The sequence below is a fragment of the Hemicordylus capensis genome, chromosome 5 (genome assembly GCF_027244095.1).
Source record: "Hemicordylus capensis ecotype Gifberg chromosome 5, rHemCap1.1.pri, whole genome shotgun sequence".
NCBI classification, from domain to species: Eukaryota; Metazoa; Chordata; class Lepidosauria; order Squamata; family Cordylidae; genus Hemicordylus; species Hemicordylus capensis.
This window is the reverse complement of record NC_069661.1, coordinates 114,728,663-114,750,214: the sequence shown is the minus strand read 5'-3', so window position 1 is coordinate 114,750,214 and position 21,552 is coordinate 114,728,663. Positions and strand designations below refer to the sequence as shown.

Here is a 21,552-nt window from a genome sequence, read left to right as displayed (position 1 = left end):
TGTTCAGGAGCTTCGACCAAAGCTGTCTTTTTGCAATTACAACCACACAAAACAATCTGCAACATCGTTTGAGGCGAAATATTGTTTAGCTCAAAACTTCTCCTGCTGTTTTCAAATAAAAGTTGACAAATAGGAGCTTGAACCCTGCCGATTCCTTCAGTTGTTCCATACCTTAGCACTTCAGCTTTAATTAATATTAATTACTGGTTAAAAAAAAAGAAATTCTACATTTGTAAGCCTTGGATATTTTAATTATAGAGATGCATCTCTCTCTTTCTCTCTCTCTCATTGTAAAATAGTTCTCAGTCACCCATCCTAAAACTAAGACAGACTGGATTGGATATGTAGTTCTAAGAATAGTAAATACATGAGATATCTGTACTTTTCTAGATTACCAAAACTCTAGTCTGGGATTACTTATTTTTCTCAGCTTACTCTATTTCTAGTTTTCTCATACTGCCATGTGCACATGGACATTTGTATGAACATCTCATACTGCAAAAAAGGTTCACAGAGTTATCTATCTGTCTGCTTCTGCAAATGGTATCTGAGCATCACATGATCACTTGCACTGTGATGGCCACAGATTGTGGATGAGTGAGTGGTGGATGAGGCTGGCTTATTATAGCAGTGATTGTTGACTACTAAATGGGCAGTTTCCCAGTTTTAACAGTTCAGTGCCTTCCCCTGCCTCTTAGCTACAGATGCAGTCAGGAGGCATTAATGCTGCATGGGTTCAATTGATAGGGACACACAGCTGGGCTGGGTGACAATAGTGAATGGGGGAAAATAAGGAACTTTTTTCCTTTCTGATAGCAAAGTAAAGGGAAAAATTAGGAGGTGGAGATCTGGTGTGAGATGAATTTTTAGAAAGAGAAATTATTTGGAGGAATCTGGAGAGAAATAAATAATTCTGGGAAATATTTCTGGGCCTGTCCGTCCAGCTCAGCAGCTCTTGAGAACTGCGAGGCGCGCCAGCACACCTTCATAGTTGAAATAGATCATCACAAGCCCGTGATGTTACTCATGTGGTGCACAGGCCACTGCAAACATGTGGTGCATTGTGGGAGTTCTGTGGACCTTCCAGCCCCTAAACCTCCCGACCGCCGCTGGTAGCAGCTGGCGAACGTCTGGGCGAGCAATCTGCTCACCTAGCAAGAAGAGCAGGATCATCTGAGGGGGAGATAAGTATTTTAAGGCTTCCTCTCCTCGCCCCTTTCGAGCCCTTTCTCCGATTGTGAGGAAGGGCTCTTTGATTCTCTGTTTGCCTTTTTGTTAGTCTCTGTGCTTGCATCCTTTGTTCTAGTGGATCCACCTCTCTTCTGTTACAGTATGGCACATCCTCCTCCACCCCCTGGACACATTGCTTCAAACCTGTGATCTCAGGTATACATGTATATGTGGCAACCACTGGAGCTCTCTTCAGATGATTATTCTCTCTGAAGGACCAATGTATGTGGAGATCAAACAGGGACATGTTCCTTTGCCATATCCTACATTCCCCCATGTCCAAGACTTTTCTGCAGAGAACAGGTGCTGAACATGGGGACATCCAAGGGGTCGGGGTCGGGGTCAGGGAATATGTCAGTGTGGGGACTGTAGATAACTAGTGCCCTCCTGTTTGTTCTCTTCATATATTGATCCTCTATGGAGCACTAATGTCAGAAGAGGGCTATGGGTGAGCCTGTTGCATTGGTCTTTCCCACTTGCTCACAACTTCATTGGTCACAACTTGACTGGTCCCACTTGCTCACAACTTCATTGTTCTCTTAAAGGAGAACAATGATTGAATGTGGAAGACCCACATGATCAGCCCCGCTATGCAGTTGCAATAGTAACATGCATATCATAACCACATGGGATTGTACCAAGGGGAAATGCGTGTGTGTGTGTGTGTGTGTGTGTGTGTGTGTGTGTGAGAGAGAGAGAGAGAGAGAGAGAGAGAGAGAGAGAGAGAGAGAGAGAGAGAGAGAAGGAAGCCAAAGCTCCCTGGTAACAGTTTCCTTCTTTTCTATCTTAGTGGCGCTTATCAAGAAATTTGAGATAGGGTTTAATGAGGTTAAGTTGTTTGAATGTGTTAGCTCTTTGCTAGAGCTTCCTTTCAAACAAGAACAAAAACATAGTGAAAGGGGGGCTACTCAGAAGGCAAGGTCTGGCTCTGTTATCCCATAACCACCATCTTTAACATCAGAAATATATTAATAGACCTTTCTGTACAGTAGAGCTTGTGGGCATCACTTTAATACAATTTACTCTATTTTATACTTGTTAACAAGGTCAGTGATCCATGAAGATGATTCGTCTTTGGGTTTTGGTGTCTCAGAGTTGAAATTAATGGTTTGGGAGTAAGAGTGTATTACTGTGTGCTGTATAGCTAGCCATCGTTTAAATTCAACAAAAACTACGCAGAGAGACCAAGGCTCTCAAGGTACCCAGTTATAGCTGTGATTGGCAACCAATCATCCCCCCCCCCCGCCATTTGTGTTAGATTGTGTCATTGGAAACACAAGTTTGTTGGCTGTTGCTGCTGTTTACCATATGCTTGAGATTCATGACCTCAGCCAGCCCCCTCCAAAAATATAACATTGTGATATTACTATCTGTTCAAATAGGAAATAAGCACATACATTAGTTTTCAGTCTAGCTGACCTTTAAAGACTAGTAAAGGAGAAAGAGACATCAGTGCGTTGCATCCGAACCTTTAGGGACACTTGATGTTATCCAATGCCTCTGAGGACTACACAGTAATATAGTGTTTCTCAAGAATAATACAGATATTATGTCAGTGAAACAGAAATCACAGATTGATGATCTTGGGATCAGCAAGAAAGTAAAGCTTTGACCTTGACGGGAGTTTAAGAATTCCTTACCAACAGCCGTCTGGAACATAATTAAAGGCATTTTACCACCATAAGCCTGGTAGAATGCAAACCATCATTTTCACACATTGAAAAGTCAGAGATATTGCTTTTATAGCTGCAGAGCTTATGGTCAGGAGTGATATGAAATATTAGAAATGTGACAGTTTTATAATAATTTTATACTTATTGGAATAATTTTCAGTGGTGACTTTTTTTTTAACTCTATCTAAAATAGCTGTAAGGATTTCTCGCTGTTTAGCAGTATGAGAAGCTTGCTGTGTTTTTCGATTTTAGTGTAACAGTTAGTAGAGCAGTCACAAGGAAGACGTTAATGATGTTAATGATGCAGAGTGTTCGCCCTCACTAAAAACAGAAAACAAGAACTCCTAACGGCCTTCTGCTGTATTTTAATGCTAGGTTCCTCCTATATTGTACATTTCATGATAACATAAAACATGTCCATTTATGTATATTCATCTGAATGGTAAACTAGTAAACTTTTGTCAGTTTTTGCACATTTCCCACTGCCAGTTAAGTATGCAGATGGCAAAATGTGGGTAAGGAATGCAGTATGCAGGCCATTTTCTTTCAGTGTATTAGAGCTCTGCTGAAATGGCTTATTTTGATGGGGTTCATCTTTGTGAATGTTGGAAGGTACCCACAATCAGTGGTATTAGGGCGTAGTATGAAGTGGGCTGCTTCAGATGGCAAATTGTGGGCCATTTCTCAAGGGCAGAACAATAGATCACCCAACACTCCTCCCATGGATGGCCTGCAGGAAGGAAGACAAAATGGCGCCATGCTGCTTTCCCTTTTCACTTCCTTCCTTGTCTATTGGGAAGAGGGAGAGCATGCATCTGTTGCAGTTTCCTCATAGCTGCTCACAAACTCATGTGGGCTGCTGCATCCAATAGGATTAAACAGAAATGTGGATAAATGAGATGAAGAAGCAGAAAGTGGAATGAAATGCCACTGATCCACATCAAAACAATGTGAATGTTCCCTGAGAAGGATATTGATGATTTTCAGAATCATGTGTGCTACGTTTGATGCTGCACATACTAATACTGGAGGGTCCTATTTGGCATAGCCCTGTTTGTATTGATCTGGAAACGTCTCCTTGCTGTTTTGTATATAATGTGAACATTATTCACAGTTTCAGTATCTCAGCATTGATAATGGATTTGTAGCATATAGCAAGAGAGCCTATGTAGTACATTGGTCTAGATTGTTGGCCTCGAACCAGAAAGACTTTGGTTCAAATACGGCTGCAACCATGGAGTTGACTGGGTGATCTTGAGCAAGTTAGTGGGTCGGCTGGATGATAGGGATGTGCGAACCAGCTTGATTCGAACCATGATTTAGAGTGAACCAGCCCAGTCTGGGCAGTCTGAGTTTGAACTGGACTGCCCCCCCCCAAGGGGGTGCTAGTCTGAGTTCGAATTGGACCAGCCCCAGTTCTAAGAAGTGGTTCATGGGCCAGTTTGGAGATATTCTTGTAAAGGGGAATCCAGCAAGGATTCCCCTTTACAAGTAAAGGGTATTCCCTATAGTAATGTGGAGGGGAGGAGGAAAAGGGTACTTTTCACCTTTAATTTTGACGTGGTGGGGATGGCAGAGATGGCCACAGCAGTGGCAGAGACATTGGCGGCAGAGGGTCCTCCAATCCTCCCACCGGCCTCCCAAAGAGCAGCCTGACCTGGCTTCAGTCTGGTTTGGGATTCCGCTTTCTACAGGTGGCTGTAGCATCTGTAAGAACCACTAGCTGCTACATTTGCCCAGATGATTTTCATCCTATGAAGCCTCCTTCATAGGGCTCCATCATGAACTGGAGCTCAAGTTCCTTCAGCAGACTTCTTCCCTGGTAGAGATTCAATCTAGATTTCCCCAGCACTTCTGCAGCATCCCATGTGCCTTCCAGAATTTCAGTTTGGTTCACAATCCCTTGATTTACATTCATCGTTAAAAATGAAACATCTGACCTGGAGCCATGGTTATTGCTAAGATACCACAGTTCCATTCTGTGAGTAGAGGCTGAAGAGGCTGCAAAGGCTTGCAGGGAGATAAAACTGCAACAAGTGTAATGTAACAACTCCAGTTGTCCCTCTGAGAGTATGAGGATTATTTCCCTCAATCAGTTATTTTCATTGTTCCCTGCTGATAAAAACCTTCCACCCTTGGGGTATGTCTCTTCTGTTTAATAGATAATAAAGAGAGCTATTTTTATCACTGAACAATATTTAGTTCTCAGTGTAAAGAATCTTTCATTGCTTGTCATGGTTGTAATGCTTTGAGTTTTGTGCCGTGGAGGTGCCCAGAAAAAGTGGCGGTTTCCCTCAATTTATCCATTCATGTGTCTCTGCAGACTTTGTGATTTCTTTTCTGTGTTTATCTGGAAATCTCTCCTTTCTGTTTTGTACTATTCACATCACCAACATATGTCTCTGTTAGTCCCAGTACTGATTTACAATGCTTAAAAAGAAATGTGTGTCATATTGCAGGAGAGCGAACATTGTAAAGTGGCTAGCATGTGGGCTTTGGACTAGAGGGGAACTTGATGCAAATCTGGGTGCTGTCATAGGCCCCCTTTGGACACAATGGCAAACCATGGGTCTAACGTGCATATCCAACTCCTCACATGCTACCAGAGGGTCACAATCTCAAGTCTGGGAGCAAGCAAAGGGGGAGGGACTGGTTGCATGACCTTCCTCCAACCCTGGAAGGACAGCCTGCACCAGCCAGGTGCATAGGAGGCCCATTGGAGCAGCTTCCTCCCAGAGGCGTAACTATAATAGGGCAAGGGGAGACAATTGTCTGGGGGCCCACTGCCTTGGGGGGCCCCCAGAGGCAAGTCACATGACTGACTCCCCCAGCCGCACACCCGCCCGGGCTTCCTTCAGTTGTATTCATCCTCTGAAAGTGATGTGAGTGTTAAGACCTGGAGCTACCAGAACAACAGGTCTTTCTCTAGTACCATTCAATGACTTGCATCGTCCACAATTGACAAAACCCTTCAAAAAATAATTTAGGATGATATTCTATTGTGGCACGTAGGATATAAATAAAAATATAAATTATATTCTGCTTTTTGTTACCACTATTCAGCCTCATTTAAGATTTCTTTACTTCATGAGCTAAGCTTCAGTAAGGGGGGGCCATTTTAAAATCTTGTCTCTGGGCCCACTCCAACCTTGCTACGCCCCTGCTTCCTCCCTTAAAATCCAGATGTAAAATCCCAACCCAGATGTAACAGTGGAGGGAATGGAACCTCGGGCGGGTGAGTGGAACTCACTACACACCAAGGGTTCATTCCCAGCTTTGGAGGTAAAATTGGAACTATGGTTCCAATCATTCGGACATCAAGTGGAATGCACCTGAAGTGAGTTTGCCTCAGGTTCCCCATTATGTTGAAAGATGGCCATAGGGTTGTTACCAAATCTTCCCCGGATTGATTGGCTAGGCACTCCAGCTATGTTTTGGGGCTAAAGAGGGGAAATTAACTAGGATTGGAGGTACAGTTCTGATACAGTATCAATTTAGCAATTCTGGTGTATTGGAAAGAATGAGGAAACATAGGCACAGTTCCAAGGCTATACTAAGGGTAAAAATGGGGAGTTACAGAAGGCAAAAAGAGAGTTTGGTTAGGCAATTCAATAATTTTGCTAGTGTTCTGAATTAGAGTCTAGGTCATAGCAATAATTTGGCTAAAGTCCTGAATGAGAGCCTACATAGAGCGTGGTGTAGTGGTTAGAGTGCTGGACTGGGACCAGGGAGACCCGAGTTCAAATCCCCATTCAGCCATGAAAGCGTGGGATGAAGAGCGAGGGGCAGCAGCCACAACTCATGTATGTGTGAATCTGTAGGCTGGTGGAATCCAAGCAGAATCCCAACCTAGCCCAAACAGATTCTGAGGCAGAGGCATAGCTAGGGGAGAGGGGGTCTCTGTTTGCCCTTCTCCCTGGAGGCCCCTTGCAGTGAGGGAAATAATGAAGGGAATAGGGAAGGGTGGAGTGGCGGCAGGTCGGGGGGAGGAGCTGGGGGGCCAATCAAGGGTTCTTTGAACCCATCTGCTCAGTTATAGCTATACCCCTGATCTGAGGCCATTGGAGCCTTGTTAGGGTACTTATACCCAAAAATGCATCCTGGGGCGGTTTCTGAGTCAATCAGGTGGTTTCTCTCTCCCTGGAGGGTCAGGAGTTTCTGTGCAAAACAACAGGGTGGATTGCTAGATGGACTTAGTCACTTTAGGTGGGTCCTTCTGGACAAAGGCAGGAACCAGCTATGCAAATGTGGTTGTGTGAGGTGCAAAGATACAGCCTTTTGTTTACTTATGAGTGTCCTCCCTTATCTTTGCCAGCCAATTGATCAACTTTAATGGGGTGAGAAATGGCCATTTCTGTGCTACTTCCAAGGAACATTCCAACCATTGTCTCTGGGACTGCCTCCTCCCTTAGCAAGTGGCTTTTGATGGGGGTCTATTCAGTTGGCTTTCCTCCTTAGTGAGGGGTGTCCATGCCCTGTTTCAGTTTGCTGACTCTTTAACCTGGAGGCATGCTGCCAACCTCAGCCTGTGCTTACTGACCAGCCCATGCCAATCCATGAAGTTCAAAGTTCAAAGGGACTATATACTATGTACTCTCTTAGTACATCTAGAGGGGTGCTCCTTGTGCTACCCCAAAACATGGCTTTCTGGCAACAGAGTTCACTGGGAATTCTTGGGGAAACCACTCTGTCTCAGCCTGTCAGGTCAACACTGAGTCTGGGATGTTCAAATTTAGCCCTGGAAGCTATTCTCCTCTGCAGGCTCCCAGAAGCCAGTGGCTTGATCTGGAAGCTAGAATGCAGCAAGTAAACAAATCTATATGTTGACTAGGTAAGAGCAGAGGCCAGGACCCTAATATTTTTACCAAACCTGGACAGTCTTCATAGTGCCTGCCAATTGCATATATCAGAGTTGTACAACTTCAGCAGTCTTCATAGTGCCTGCCAGTTGCATATATCAGAGTTATACAACTTCAGCCCTCCTGCAGATGTTGGCCTACAACTCCCATCATCCCTCACTATTGATCACTGTGGTTGGGGATGATGTAGTTAAACAATAACTGGAAGGCTGAAGTTGTGCTGAAGAGGGTTCTTAAGTCCAAATACACACAGCTCATGGAAGCTCACTAGGTTATGTCCATTCTGAAACCCAAACTAGATGCAACATTAAACATGTTCTTTGACTTTCCAGGTTTGTATTTGTTTGTGGTCCTCATGCAGGGGCATAACTATAATAGGGCAGGGGGAGACAGTTGTCTGGGGGCTCACTGCCTTGTGGGGGGCCCAGAGGCAAGTCACATGACTGACTCCCCCAGCTATGCACCTGCCCAGGCTTCCTTCAGTTGTATTCATCCTCCGAAATCAATGTGAGTGTTAAGACCTGGAGCTACCAGAACAGCATGTCTTTCTCTGGTACCATTAAATGACTTGAATCGCCCGCAATTTACTATATATATATATATATATATATATATATATATATATATATATGCTTTTTATTACCACTATTCAGCCTCATTTAAGATTTCTTAACTTCATGAGCTGAGCTTCAGTGGGTGGGGGGGGCATTTTAAAATTTTGTCTCTGGGCCCACTCCAACCTTGCTACGCCCCTGTCCCCATGGCTGCTGTTTACAATCTAGACTGTGATCACAGCATGGGAGAAAGGAAGTTTAACCTCCCCACACTCTGGTTCTGACACAAATCCCCCCACCCCTGCAGCTGCTTTACCCCAAGAGAGAAGCTGTCACTGAAACCAATGGAAATATTCCTCTAGGACAAACAACAGCTGCATGGGGATTTTTGTTGGCACTCTAACCCCCAGAAGACGGCTTCCTCACAAGGATTTGGATCCACAGTCCCGTCTACATGTTGTGCATCTTTTAACAGGCATGTTCATCCCCATCTGGGGCTGCTAGTTATAGTTAGTGTCATAAAAGTTATGTAACTGTGGATAACACAGATTTAAGCGTACAATTTACTTTTCAAAATATTGGTTCATGATTTGGACTTGGGATATCTCTGTCCTGTCTTCCAAATATGAAATAGTTTTCTTCTGTACTACATATATAGCCCACCTTTCTTCCATCATAGAATTCAAGACAGTCTACCGTACATGGGGTCCTCAGATGGCCTTGCACCCAGAAAACTAACTAGATCTGCTTAGCTTCAACAAGGTTGTTGCCTCATGTACTTTCACACCTTGCCTAGGGATGTTTTTTTTTTTAATTATCATGCTTCCTGAAAGGCCACAGTGCCTTCTGCCTGCTGCACACTCAGCATCCAGCTTCAGCTGCTGACCTCAGGAACCCTGAGACAGAGAACACACATTCCAGTGTAAATAACAGAGTGCTGCTTTCCCTAGCTTCAGCCTTGCCTGGACAAGATCAAGACTTCCCCACAGTGACTTATAAGAACATAAGAAGAGTTTTGCTAGATCAGGCCCCAAACTGTCCAGCATTCAGTTTTGCTCAATGGCCCACCAGATGCCTCTAGGAAGCCCACAAGCAGATGAGGGCATGCCTCCTCTCTGCTGTTGCCCCCTTGCAACTGATATTCAGAAACATCCTGCCTTTGGAGCTGGAAATAGCCTTTAGCTATCAAGAATAATAGTCATTGATTTGTCCTCCAGAATTTGTCTATTGTCTAAGCCCCTTATAAGAACATAAGAAAACTTACTGAACTTAATTGTGGCACCCAGATTTGAACCATGGTCTCCTCTAGCTATTGGAACATACTGGCTCTCTTGCTAGAGAACTGTAGTTCTCTGAGAATATTAAGTTTCTTTGAAAAGAACCCTGGGAGTTCTCTCAGGAGTTTTTTAAAATAGTTCTCTCTGGTAAGTTTCCTTAACAGAAAATTCTCAACACCCCTATAATACTACATTGCCCATGGTTCTTTGCAAGCAAACCATGACAACTAGTGTGAAAAACAGTTGACATCTGTCATAAGAATATGCCTTTTGTTTTGAGCTTCTACTTTTTGAAGCAAATCAACATGATAATGTTATTTTATAAAACTAGCTAGCAGCTAAATTTAAATTCTCTTTCTTCCTTAAAAAAAAACAGGGTCAGATTTTCTCCTGACACTTGGTAATACGATCAAGTGATTATCTACTGAAGTCTATTTAAAAGTTGCATGAACTGTTCCAAAGCATTTGACACAGCTAGAGAAATATCACTCTTGTCTGCATACTACTGCTTACATAAGCAGAACACGATTTTTCAAGTCAATATCTGGGAGGTATGGTTTCTCTTTTAAATGTTCCAGACAAAGATCAATCAATGAGTTCAACTGCTTTTACCCCATTTGTCTTTGAAGTCCCCATTATCCGGAAGAAAGAAGATGGCATGTATAGGGGGGAGTTGAATCTCTGTATTGCTGTTCCCAAAAAATATTTGCAGTAAATTGCTTTGATGTTCTTGCTCCTGAAGCTGTCACATCTTGTTAAAGCAGGGAAGAGGAGGAGGAGGAGGAAAGTCCACACTATATCATGTGCTACAGCTTGTTCTAAATAAGCAAACCCCTTGAACTTTGGTAGTGATCTGGCAAGGTGAGCAACACACTTCTGGAAAACATCTGGCAGCAGGGAATACAGAGGGCATGTTTACACCTCTGGGAACTGTAGCTCTATGGGGAGGAGGACTGCGAACCTCTCATACAGAAGTCTAAGACCCTCAACAATCAATTGATACAGATCCAGTCTCTGAATTTGCAGTATAGATGCCCCTCAGTCACATTATTCAGTGTGTATTCAAGTAAGGCCGTATAGATGCCTCAGTTGCCCCATTTCCCTGAGCAGTGAGGAGTTTTAGGGATTTTCACCTTGCCTTGAATTCTGGCTTCCTTTGAAGGAGAGATTACAGGAGTCTTATAGCATCTTTGTAATATTTGGTTTATTGACACAAATGTAGAGGTTGAACACTGGAGAAGTTGAAAGATAGCAGAACACTCCTGAAAGTCAGCAACAGATGACATCAGGTTCTAGAGAGCAGAAGCCCTGCACTCTGAGGTGCCTCTGCTTTCTTGCTAGTGTGTGCACCTTCCAGGCTCTCAAAATCTTTTCTGAGTCTGTGTTCCAGAAGCTGCCCATTCTTTTCTTTAACTGTCTTACACTCATCTCCAGGGGAAGGGGAAAAGGAGGGTGAGGTAATCCTACACCTTCCCATCAGCTTTTTCTGTGAGGTAGGAGAAATGTGACACAAGTTTCCTAATGGTGTCTCTCCCTTTAAAGTAATAGGAGCTATTAACAGAGCCATCCAGGAACATCCTCTGAGCCATCAGGCAATAATTACATAACAAAAGAATTGCCAACAGCTAAAGGGGAAATAACTTGATTATCAAGCCAGAGATTGCTGGTTCGAATCCCCGTGGGTATGTTTCCCAGAGTATGGGAAACACCTATATCGGGCAGCAGCAATATAGGAAGATGCTGAAAGGCATTATCTCATACTGCACGGGAGGAGGCAATGGTAACCTCTCTTGTATTCTACCAAAGAAAACCACAGGGCTCTGTGGTAACCAGGAGTTGAAATCAAAACTTGACGGCACACTTTACCTTTAACTGCCCCAAACACACAGCCACACAGGTGGATCTTGGTATTTATGGAGGTTCTGTTCTCTGCTACTACCACCCATACCAAAACTGCAGATACTATGGCATTAATGGGAATGTGTGTGGGGGGGGTTAGGTTCCAAGAAGCTAGAGGAAAGGGCAAAAATCAACAAAAATGCCAAAATAAAGTGTGTGTGGGAGGGGAATGCCCTGCCGTTCTTCCTGGGTCTCCAGCTGTCAAGGAATGCCCCCCCATCCCAAGTCCTCAATTTTCCCATGAAAAATCACGGGGTGGGGGGAGGAATATGCTTCTAAAAAAGAGCCACAAAATGGTGGCTGGAAATGATCTCTGAGGTCATTTCTGGCTAACCCATGGATACACGGAATTAACCACCTTTAACCTCCCCCCTGCATATGTCGAGGCTGGGTGTCAGTTACCCGACCATGGATACGCGAATCCTCAGATAGCAAATCTGTGTATAGCGAGTTTGTGCTGTATACATATTCATAATTATAAATTCCTATCCCCATATATCACTAGGAGCCCTGAGGTGGCTTAGATCACAATTAAATTCAAGCAACAACAAAATACATACCTGAATGTGGAAGGGTTTTTTGTTCACAAACAAGGGAAGAGAGCTGGTGTTGTGGTAGCAAGCATGACTTGTCCCCTTAGCTAAGCAGGGTCTGCCCTGGATGCATATGAAAGGGAGACTAGAAGTGTGAGCACTGCAAGATATTCCCGTTAGGAGATGGAGCTGCTCTGGGAAGAGCATCTAGGTTCCAAGTTCCCTCCCTGGCATCTCCAAGATAGGGCTGAGAGAGATTCTTGCCTGCAACCTTGGAGAAGCCACCGTCAGTCTGTGTAGACAATACTGAGTGAGAATACGGAGTGACTTATGGTCTGACTCAGTATATGGCAACTTCCTATGGTCACAGGAAGAGCCAGTATTCCCCAGCCAGCAATGAGTTAGGTGTTGTGTTAAGGGACATTTGGGATTAGTTACTGGACCAGAATGTGTTTGTTGAGGCTAGGGCCAAATAGGGACTGCTTGGAAGCTTATGTGCTTATTAGTCAGATGAGCCACCATCTAGTGAATATGCTTCAGATGTTACAACAGGTACAAAGGATGACTCCCACCCATACTGTTCAGGCATTCCATGGAGGAGACATTCTGGGTTTGCATGAATGGGATGTCGCTTGGATGCTGTCCTCATTTCCTCCCAATAGGCACTAACAGTTCCTTCTCACACAGCTTATTTGGACCTTGGAAGACACAGATTACCAAAGTCCAGGATTTAATAGCCTACATCGTTTAATATGAGCAATTTAGACTTACAAAAGTGCAAACAACATAGAGATGGAGGGTGGAGGGGTACAGATGGAAAAATGAGAATAACAAATTAGATTGTGACTTTAGTCATTTGATTGTACAGTACTTGGTATCCTCATCTTGTAAAAATGAAAATTCATGAATGAATGAGAGGAGATTACATGACCAAATTATAACAGTTAGTTGATAACAGGCTGCAGAATCACTTCATTTGATCCTTTTGAACAGCTTCGTTTTGCCTGTCTAGCTTTGTCCAATAACTATTTAGTTGGCATCTGTCTTGAACTCCATATATCATTGTAAATGTTTTCTCCCTAGACTTACTGCTGCTTCGAGAAGGCTGCTCTCTCTTTCTTTTTAATAGCTGATAATATAGTCCCTGCTTGAATCTGTGACAAGACTGAAGGGAACCTGATTACTGCTAGAGAATTAGGGGCATCCTTCCCATTGTGCTTTATATCCGAGAGCTGAAAACAATCAAGTTCATTTTGGAAGCAAAAGTTAATTACATTTAAAAAAATCAGTTGCAATCCATCTGAGTTATGCTGCTCTTAAATGTCCCATTTAAGGTCTGTGAGAAATGCTAGGCGTTACAGACTCTGCACAAGTTTGTTGATCAATTTCATTTTAATTGTTCCCTTATTATGGAAAGAAGTATGGAATGAAGAAGATGCATAAGAACCTACCTCAACAGGGTGCATCAGGGACTTTAATCGCTGCTTCATGCTCTGACAGCACTCCTCATATGGCAATCAGGAACTTCATGCTTGGCATTATCAAGTAACACTAAGTGTCGCTAATAAGTGGGCTATAGCTGAGGGCCACACAAGGTTACTACATGTGACTGCCACAAAAGTTGGCAGCCACAAATTGAATGGCACCTTCCTTCTTTGAAGTAGCCCCATTCGGTATTGCCCTGGCCCTGCTGCGTGGCATTGGCTGCCATTGGCAGGGAGCAGGGGAAAGGGTTGTCAGCCTTCCAGGATTGGTCTGGATTCTGAAAGTGACATCAGGTCACTTCTGAAAGTAGTTCTGGAGATTTTAATATCTTGATATCGTGAAAGATATTGGAAAAGATATGGTGTGGTGGGCGGGAATCTCCAGGAATAGCTATAGTAAGAGCTGGCAACCATAGTGGGGGATAGTGATATCTCCTGATTTTGGGACATAGCTAAGTTCTACAAGATGTTATGGTGGGTGGGGGGAGGTGGGAGTTAGACATGAGCAAACTGTTTATTTATCTGTTATATCTATATACTGCCTGATATATAAATTTCTAGAAGGTGTACATTACAATATAAAATAAAAACAATTAAAAAACTTTCACAGAATAAAAATAATTAAAAACAATTCACTGAGTGAAACAATTAAAATAATTTAACAGCTTAAAATTAATTTTAATTAAAAGCCTGATAAAACAGGTGTGCCTTAAGGGTCTTTCTAAAAGCAATAATAGATGGAGAAGCTTTTATTTTGACAAGGAGGCTCTTCTCACGATTAGTGAGAACTGCAAACCCTTCCCAGGCTCTTCTCACGATTAGTGAGAAGAGCCTGGGAAGGGTTTGCAGGGAGAGCAGGTTTAGCCTGCTCTCCCGGCATACAAGCAGGCAGTCTGCTCTGGGCGGCCAAAGCAGCCGCCCACATGACTGCCAGCTCCATTACAGAGCCAGTGGGGGCTGGGAGGATTGGGAGCCGTGTGGCCCCCAGAAGCTCCAGCATGCCCTGCACGAGCGTGCAGAGCATGCTGGAGAGACCCTTGGGCCGGGAGGCTGCTTTTCAGCCTCCCTGTCGGGGTCCTCCTCATGAGTTGCTGTGGCATGGAGACGCCGCGGCAACTCACGATAAAAAAACCCCTGGGTTTGCTGAGCACTCGCTCCGCAAACCTGGTTTAAGGGGAGGGGTAGTTTGGTGGGTTAACCACCTGGAGGACACCGGGTTCACCTGTGAGCCCGGTGGTTATCACCGTCCACCAAAATTTGGATATTATCAGCATACTGATAACACCCTGCACCAAAACTCCTGATGCATGCATGGAGGCCAGAGCCAAGCTACCATTGAGCTTGGTCACCATCACAGTGGGTGACTACTACTTGGTCACGACTACTATCACAGTGGGTCACTACTACTATCACAGTGGGCACACTACTTGGTCACCATCACAGTGGGTCAAAGTGGGAGAATGTTTGGGGCCATGCCAGGGAGGGCAAGTGGTGGAGAGCAGTAGCACTGGCTGCTGTGATGGCCAGGTAAGGACTCCCTTGCCACCTCTACCCGGCCACTTCCTACCGTCCCAAACCAATTCACCTGAACCGGACCCAGGTTGGGTGGATCATGGACTAATTGCCCCCAGTTTTGTCTGCAATCGAACCAGCCCTGGTTTGAGGCAAACCAGTTCAGGACAAACCGTTCGTGCTTACCCTACCTGTTTAGCTTATAACTTTGGCCACAATGAGCATGACGGTGTTTGCCCCTTGCTCTGAAATGTGTTGGTTGCTAGGTAGGCATAGAGACTTGACATAAAATTGGCAGTAGAATAATGATGGCTGATGTGAAAAATGCACCAGTTCCATCCTAAATGGAGGAGAGCAGTGCTATTCACCTATGTCATTCTGAGCGTGTTAAGGGCATTTGGGGGGCTTCCTCACAGCTGAAAGGCTGCATGTTTCTCAGATACAGCCTGTTAGCTTCCCCTCTCACTCAGCCTTCTTGAAGTATCACTCCTGCCTCTATTAAAAGTATGCATTATTTTCAGAACAAACAGAAATTGAACTGAATGGCGCCCATTTGGTTCAATTTTTCATTTGATCCAGAATGAATGTTATGTTGAACAAATGGGGTTGGGTTTTCATATATTTAAATAAAAAGCACCTTATTGTTACTATTATGTCCACCACCACCTGTGTTGGTGTTAACAGGAGCTGCAGTGCACAGTGTGAATAAAATAATGGCTTTTGCTATGAAAAAAATGGTAGGTGCTGGTAGTATTTCCTACCTGCAATTCCCAGGGATGATACTGTTAGAAGTGAGAATTCTAAAGCATTGCTCTTAGCACCACAGTAACCTCTTCTGGCCACTAGAAGCATGAGGAGTTATGCCAATAGGTCTGTCTTGGTCACTTAAAGTAAATCAGAACTGTTCAGTTGTTGCTGAAGGCTAGTGCCTGTTTGTGTATGTTGTTCTATCTCTCTCTCTCAGTAAGTGCTGATTAGTTTCTTAATTAATATTTGTTTTTTTAACTCAACCTAATGTCTCCAGATAATCTCTTGGGCTAAGCTTCTTTACCACCAGAGCATACATTGCTGTGTGCAGATTTTAATGTTTCGCCTCACACCCTTCAACAGATGCTGCATCCTGGGGCAGAATGGGTATTCAGGATGGTACCTGCCATGAGGCAGTTGCTAATCGCAGCTCTTGCTGTCTCCAATATAAGTGGCAGCAAAAACCAATACCGTTACATTTTTGGGTCTTAAGAAGAAGAAAAACCCCCACAAAAAACCAATTGGGGTGGGTTTTCAAAATTAATCAGTACCATATGCAGAGCCTGAATGGGCCCAGGAAAAAACAACCACCACCACCAACAGGAGCCCTAAAATGAATGGGACTCTAGATAGATGTTTGTTTACGAGTTTGTTTCTTCAGCTTCTGTTGGCAAAGTGGTTCAGGAACAGAAGATGAGCCGACTGAGGCAAATGACAATCTAACATGATAATTAACAAAAGTAAGCTGAACGTATACCAGTGTGCTGTGAATTTTGCTTCCCACCTCCCTCTTTAGCTGACTTCTCATGTAATTTCCCCCTGCATTTACTGAGCATGGGAATGGAAGCAGAACTGCTCCCAGTGGACTCAACTCCTTATGCTGATATACCTGTTACCTGTCCTCTGAACTGCTATATATTCAGTTTTCTTGAGAAAGGGACCATATCTACATATTTCCTGTGAGTGGGAAGCCCAAATGGTCAGGTTTCTTGCTTGTGAAGGGTATGTATCTCAGAAAAGCCAAACCCCGACTGCAGCTGGGGACACAGTTGACAAGCATAATCTAGCTCCCTTGTCCACATTCAGTGAATGCAAGGAGAAATTATGTGAGAGAAGAGGGATTCTGTGTCTGTGTTGGTCAGTCACTGAGTCTCTGAAGACAGAATCCTGTCTTAGGCTTATATTAAAATGGTCTTCTGATCACAGAAACACCTGCCATCATGGTTACATAGAATAGAATACCTCTTCTATTCACATCTTCTAGAACCATGAGTATCTCGAGGAAGAAGGAGAGTGATATGCCAGAGCAGAACTTTCAGTGCTTATTGAGGGGCTGTACACAAGTATAGCCTCTGTTTTAATAATGTCTGACTAGACACAACTATTGTTCCCTCTAACAGGAATTCCTAGATGTTGACTACAACTCCCAGCATCCCCAGCTGCAATGGCCTTTGGCTGGAGATTATGGGAGTTTATTTATTTAAAATATTTATACCCCACCCCTCCAGTGTACTTCTGCTCAGGGCAGATCACAGCAATAAGATAGACACAGGTACAATAAAAGTAATAAAATTAACTAATATATATATTTTTTAAAAGTCAGATTAAAAGCCACAATTATTAGGTTCAAATTAAAACTGAAAATTAGAAAAAGATAAATAACCTACCAGATATAACAAAATAATAATGGAGGGTTAAAAAGCCTCCTTTAAAAGGTGCATTTTAAGATGTTTTTTAAAAAACACTGAGGGAGAGAGCATGGCAAAGCTCTTCAGGGAGAGTGTTCCAAAGCCGAGGGGCCACAACTGAAAAGGCCCTGTCTCTAGTCCCTGCCAACCAGATCTCTGTTAGTGGCGGAGTCATGAGCAGGGCCTGAGATGATGAGCGGAGGGCCTTGGCAGATTCATATGGGTGAATACAGTCCAACAGGCACCCTGGCCCCAAGCTGTGTAGGGCTTTAAAGGTCAATACCAGCACCTTGAATCTAGCCAGGAAGCAGACCAGTAGCCAATGAAGCTGATGCAGGATGGGTGTAATACTCGTGAAGCGACTTGCACCTTGCAGTCCTTGTAGTCAACAACATCTGGGAATCCCTGTTAGAGGGGACACTGGACACAACCCCCACTGACATGGTTGTTCATACACAGGCTATTCTACTAAGAATAGGAACAGTTCCATGCTTAGGTCCGTGTCACTGCATATGTGCCTTGTACTGAGGTAATGCAATCAAGTGCAAAAGCTTTTCTTAAACTGTACCATTTCAGTCAGCTGAGGAGGATTGTATATCTGAGTGTTACCCAACTCCCCAAAATCCCTTCCAGAACTAACAGGAATGGCAAGCTAGGCTTAACCTTAATGCACTTTTTTATGTGTAGAGGATTTTATTTGTGGAAGAGTTGTCAATGAATAGGTCCCTCCTCAAGACTGAAATGGTACAGTCCAGGAAAAGCTTTCTAGGTTGATTCTGCTGATTGTATAATAGGTTCTAAGAATAAGAATAAAAGAAGGCGTGGAGGGGAGTGGGAGGAGTGGGATTAAGCAGGTTTGTTTCTCACTCATCTCAGTAATTTGATTTCTATACCGCCCTTCCAAAAATGGCTCAGCACGGTTTACAAAGAGAAAAAGGTGCCTCTTTGCCCAGTTAGCAAGGGGACTTTTATTCTCACATTTCTGTCCTCATTCAAAACATACAAAAAACAGATGTACAAAATTGAGCAAATGAGAAGAGAAGAATTATATGGGAGTAAAACCTTTTTTAAAAGGAATCAGGAAGCGCATCTTTGGAGGCTCAAATGGATACCTTTCAGGCACAACTATTTCCAAGTCAAAAATTCCTTTTTCGTATGGTGTATTTGCAAAACCAAGGATTTGAGCTTGAAGTTCATCAAAGCGACTTCCAGTCTGCCAGCAAGTAATACCCGGTGGTGGCTCTGTGGACAGCAGATGCAGCTCCCTTTTCAATGGTGAAGCTCTCTGCATTGTGCTCCATTTTCGAAGAAGAGCTCTAAGAGCAGAGCCGAATGCGCTCAGGGGTGTAGCAAGGTTGGAGTGGGCCCTGAGAAGAGATTTTAAAATGCCCTCCCCCCCAAAGTCCAGGGCCTCCACACACCCCAGGCTTCCAAGGATTTAAGTCTGATATTTCAAAATAAGTATGCTGCCAAGAAATACATTTCACTGAATACACACACACACTTCACAATATATAGTGATATACATTGAATACTATATATTTGTGCTACTTTTAATGCCTAGAACACACTAGAAACACTAATTATTAAAATGGGCCCCTTGCTGCAGATTAGCAAAGGAGACTTTCAACCATGCAGGGTGAGCCTATGTTTGTTTTCTCAGAATTCTGAACAAATTCAGTAAAGTTCGATTCCAGGAGGTTTTTCACAAGAGGCTTTTAAAGCCCTTTAACACACATCTCCTCTGGAATGGAGGTGCTGCATTCACATGTTGGCCAGATTTACCCTAAGGGGAAAAAATATAAAAGCACAACACATGCGTCACTGTTCTCACTCACGTCTCAGTTCTCACTCAGACCTGGGTTGCAAAACAACTTGAACATAAGTGTATTTATGAATTAATTAATTAATACATAAATAAATTTGTTCCAGAAGTTTTTGTAATTTCCTGCTATGAAACAAGCCACTTATAGGACTTTTTAGAGGGTTTTTTTAAGCCAGCAAATTTTCCAGTCAGTTTTAAATTAAATATTCAGAGACTTCTCAGTCTCCCCCCCGCCAATCAAAGCCCTATGGCAAGCAGTTCCCTATATAGGGGTGGGGGTGGGGTGTAACCACAAAAAGGAATTCACATTCTACCTGGCAAAGGCTGAGCTGTCTGGCCTGGGAAGAGGGTCTGCTGCAGAGAACTGTAGTGGCCACTCTGACTGCAAGTCTTCTTCCTGGGGCTTGCCAGCCTACTCGAGTTCAGGCTTTACTGAGGCCTACACGGAGGCCTCCCTGGAAGCCCCGCCCACCCGCCGATCAGCTGAGAGGCGGGGAGAAAAGCAGCTTGCCTGCTGCTTTGATTGCGGACCAGGACAACGAGCAGGAGAGAGGGCAAACAGGGCAAGTGGCTGAAGGGTCTTGGGGCTGGGCAGGGGGCAATGGGGAGTCATGTGAGGTGTCTCGGGGGGGCCCCTCAAGGCAGTGGGGCCCCGAGACGACTGCCTCCCCCTGCCTAATGGTAGTTACGCCCCTGCTGCCACTTCTCATGACCAGCCTAATAACCCAGGCTGGGCTGCCTTAGGCTGCTTGTGAAAACAGCCTCAACAAATCGCACATTTTAGGTTGAAACCCTAGACATACTTTCCTCTTCTCCATTGAATACAGTGGGACTAATTTCCAAATAAACATGCATAAGATTGTGCTGCTAGTTTTGTTTTTATATGTGTACTGTTCACATTTTCTCAACTGATAACTGATTTTAATTGCAGGGCAGTTTTTGAAATGATAGAAGGTTGAACTTTTAGTGCAAAATTCGTGTGCAGAATGGATTCAGAAAAGCTATGCTCTGTGCATGTATATACAGTATACCATTCTGAATGCCCCAGTGAGTTGCATGGATATTCCGAATGAGAGAACTGTGATGACAGTATCAAATAATTTTATACAGAAAAGAAAAGCCTTTATAGAGACATGGTGTGACATCTTTTCTGTGTTGCATGTTCTCCCTGTCAGCATCCACTTGTAGTGTAATTTTGTATAATCTGCTTAGATATTCATGGGGAAATGCAACATTCACATTCCACACTCCTGTCACATTTATTTATACTGCAGGAGTTGGGTCATCTGAGCATTTAAACGCTAAGTGAGTGCATTTCTTTTTTCTTTTTTCACTGGTTCACAGACAGGTGCTGCCATTTGGCTGAGAGGAGCGGGGGGGGGGGGGGGAATCACACTTCCATCCCTGAATTAAGATGTAATAATATTTCCTGGGGAATCGAAGGTTCTGAAAGCAAGTGGATAATGCTGCCAAAACATTAGACCGAATTAGACTGTCTCTAATTACAGGATACATTCTGGAACATTTGAGAATCCAGTCATCCAAAAGCCTTTAGTTTAAGATCTTTTACATTTTCACTTGTGCAAGGGAATTCCAAGTTAAGGTGCCCATCTTAACTTCTGCACTATATAAGCTATAAAGACTTTATACAGTCTGTTATATTATGCTGGCTTTAGAATTGTGGCTCCATGCACCCACACTTTGCATTGGTCTTTCATCTGGACATTGGGCTAAGGAGGGCTGCATCTAGGCAGATATTCAACAGGTGCCGCCTCCCCAATCATTTCCTAGAGATGTCCCTGATGTATTCCTGCCTGATGCATCACTGCTATTTATATGCTGCTTTCCAACAGAAGTTTCCAAAGAGGTTTCCATAGAAACATAAATCATATAAAAATGAGATAGTGCACTCTTTGGGGACAGAGAACCATCTAAAAAGAAACATAAGGTAGACACCAGCAACAGCCACTGGAGGGATGCTATGCCAAGGCTGGACAGGCCTAATTGCAGTCCCCCTGCTAAATATAAGAGAACCACCACTTTAAAAGGTGCTTTTGCTCAATTAGCTGGGGTCTGAATGGAGGGGGAGGCAAGATTGCTAGGATGGAATTCTCCCTGATTTTGTGCACTCTGTTTAAAGACATTTTACTGCATGTCAATTCAGAACAAAAGATGGGGAGCATTGCCTGGTTGCCTTAGAACATGCCGACACATTCCCTCCCTTGAAAGAACAAACAATTCTTTTTAGGGGTGATGATTAAGACATTTGCA

General features: G+C 43.7%; 1 long non-coding RNA gene across 1 annotated transcript in view; it reads right to left on the bottom strand.

The window, feature by feature from the left end:
- LOC128328214 (uncharacterized) overlaps positions 1-19,689 on the bottom strand; it is a 55,205-nt gene extending 35,516 nt beyond the window's left edge. Inside the window, exon 1 of the long non-coding RNA XR_008309083.1 lies at positions 19,596-19,689. This is a non-coding gene — a long non-coding RNA (uncharacterized LOC128328214). The remainder of the gene's footprint in view (positions 1-19,595) is intronic.
- Between the last annotated feature and the right edge of the window lie 1,863 nt (positions 19,690-21,552).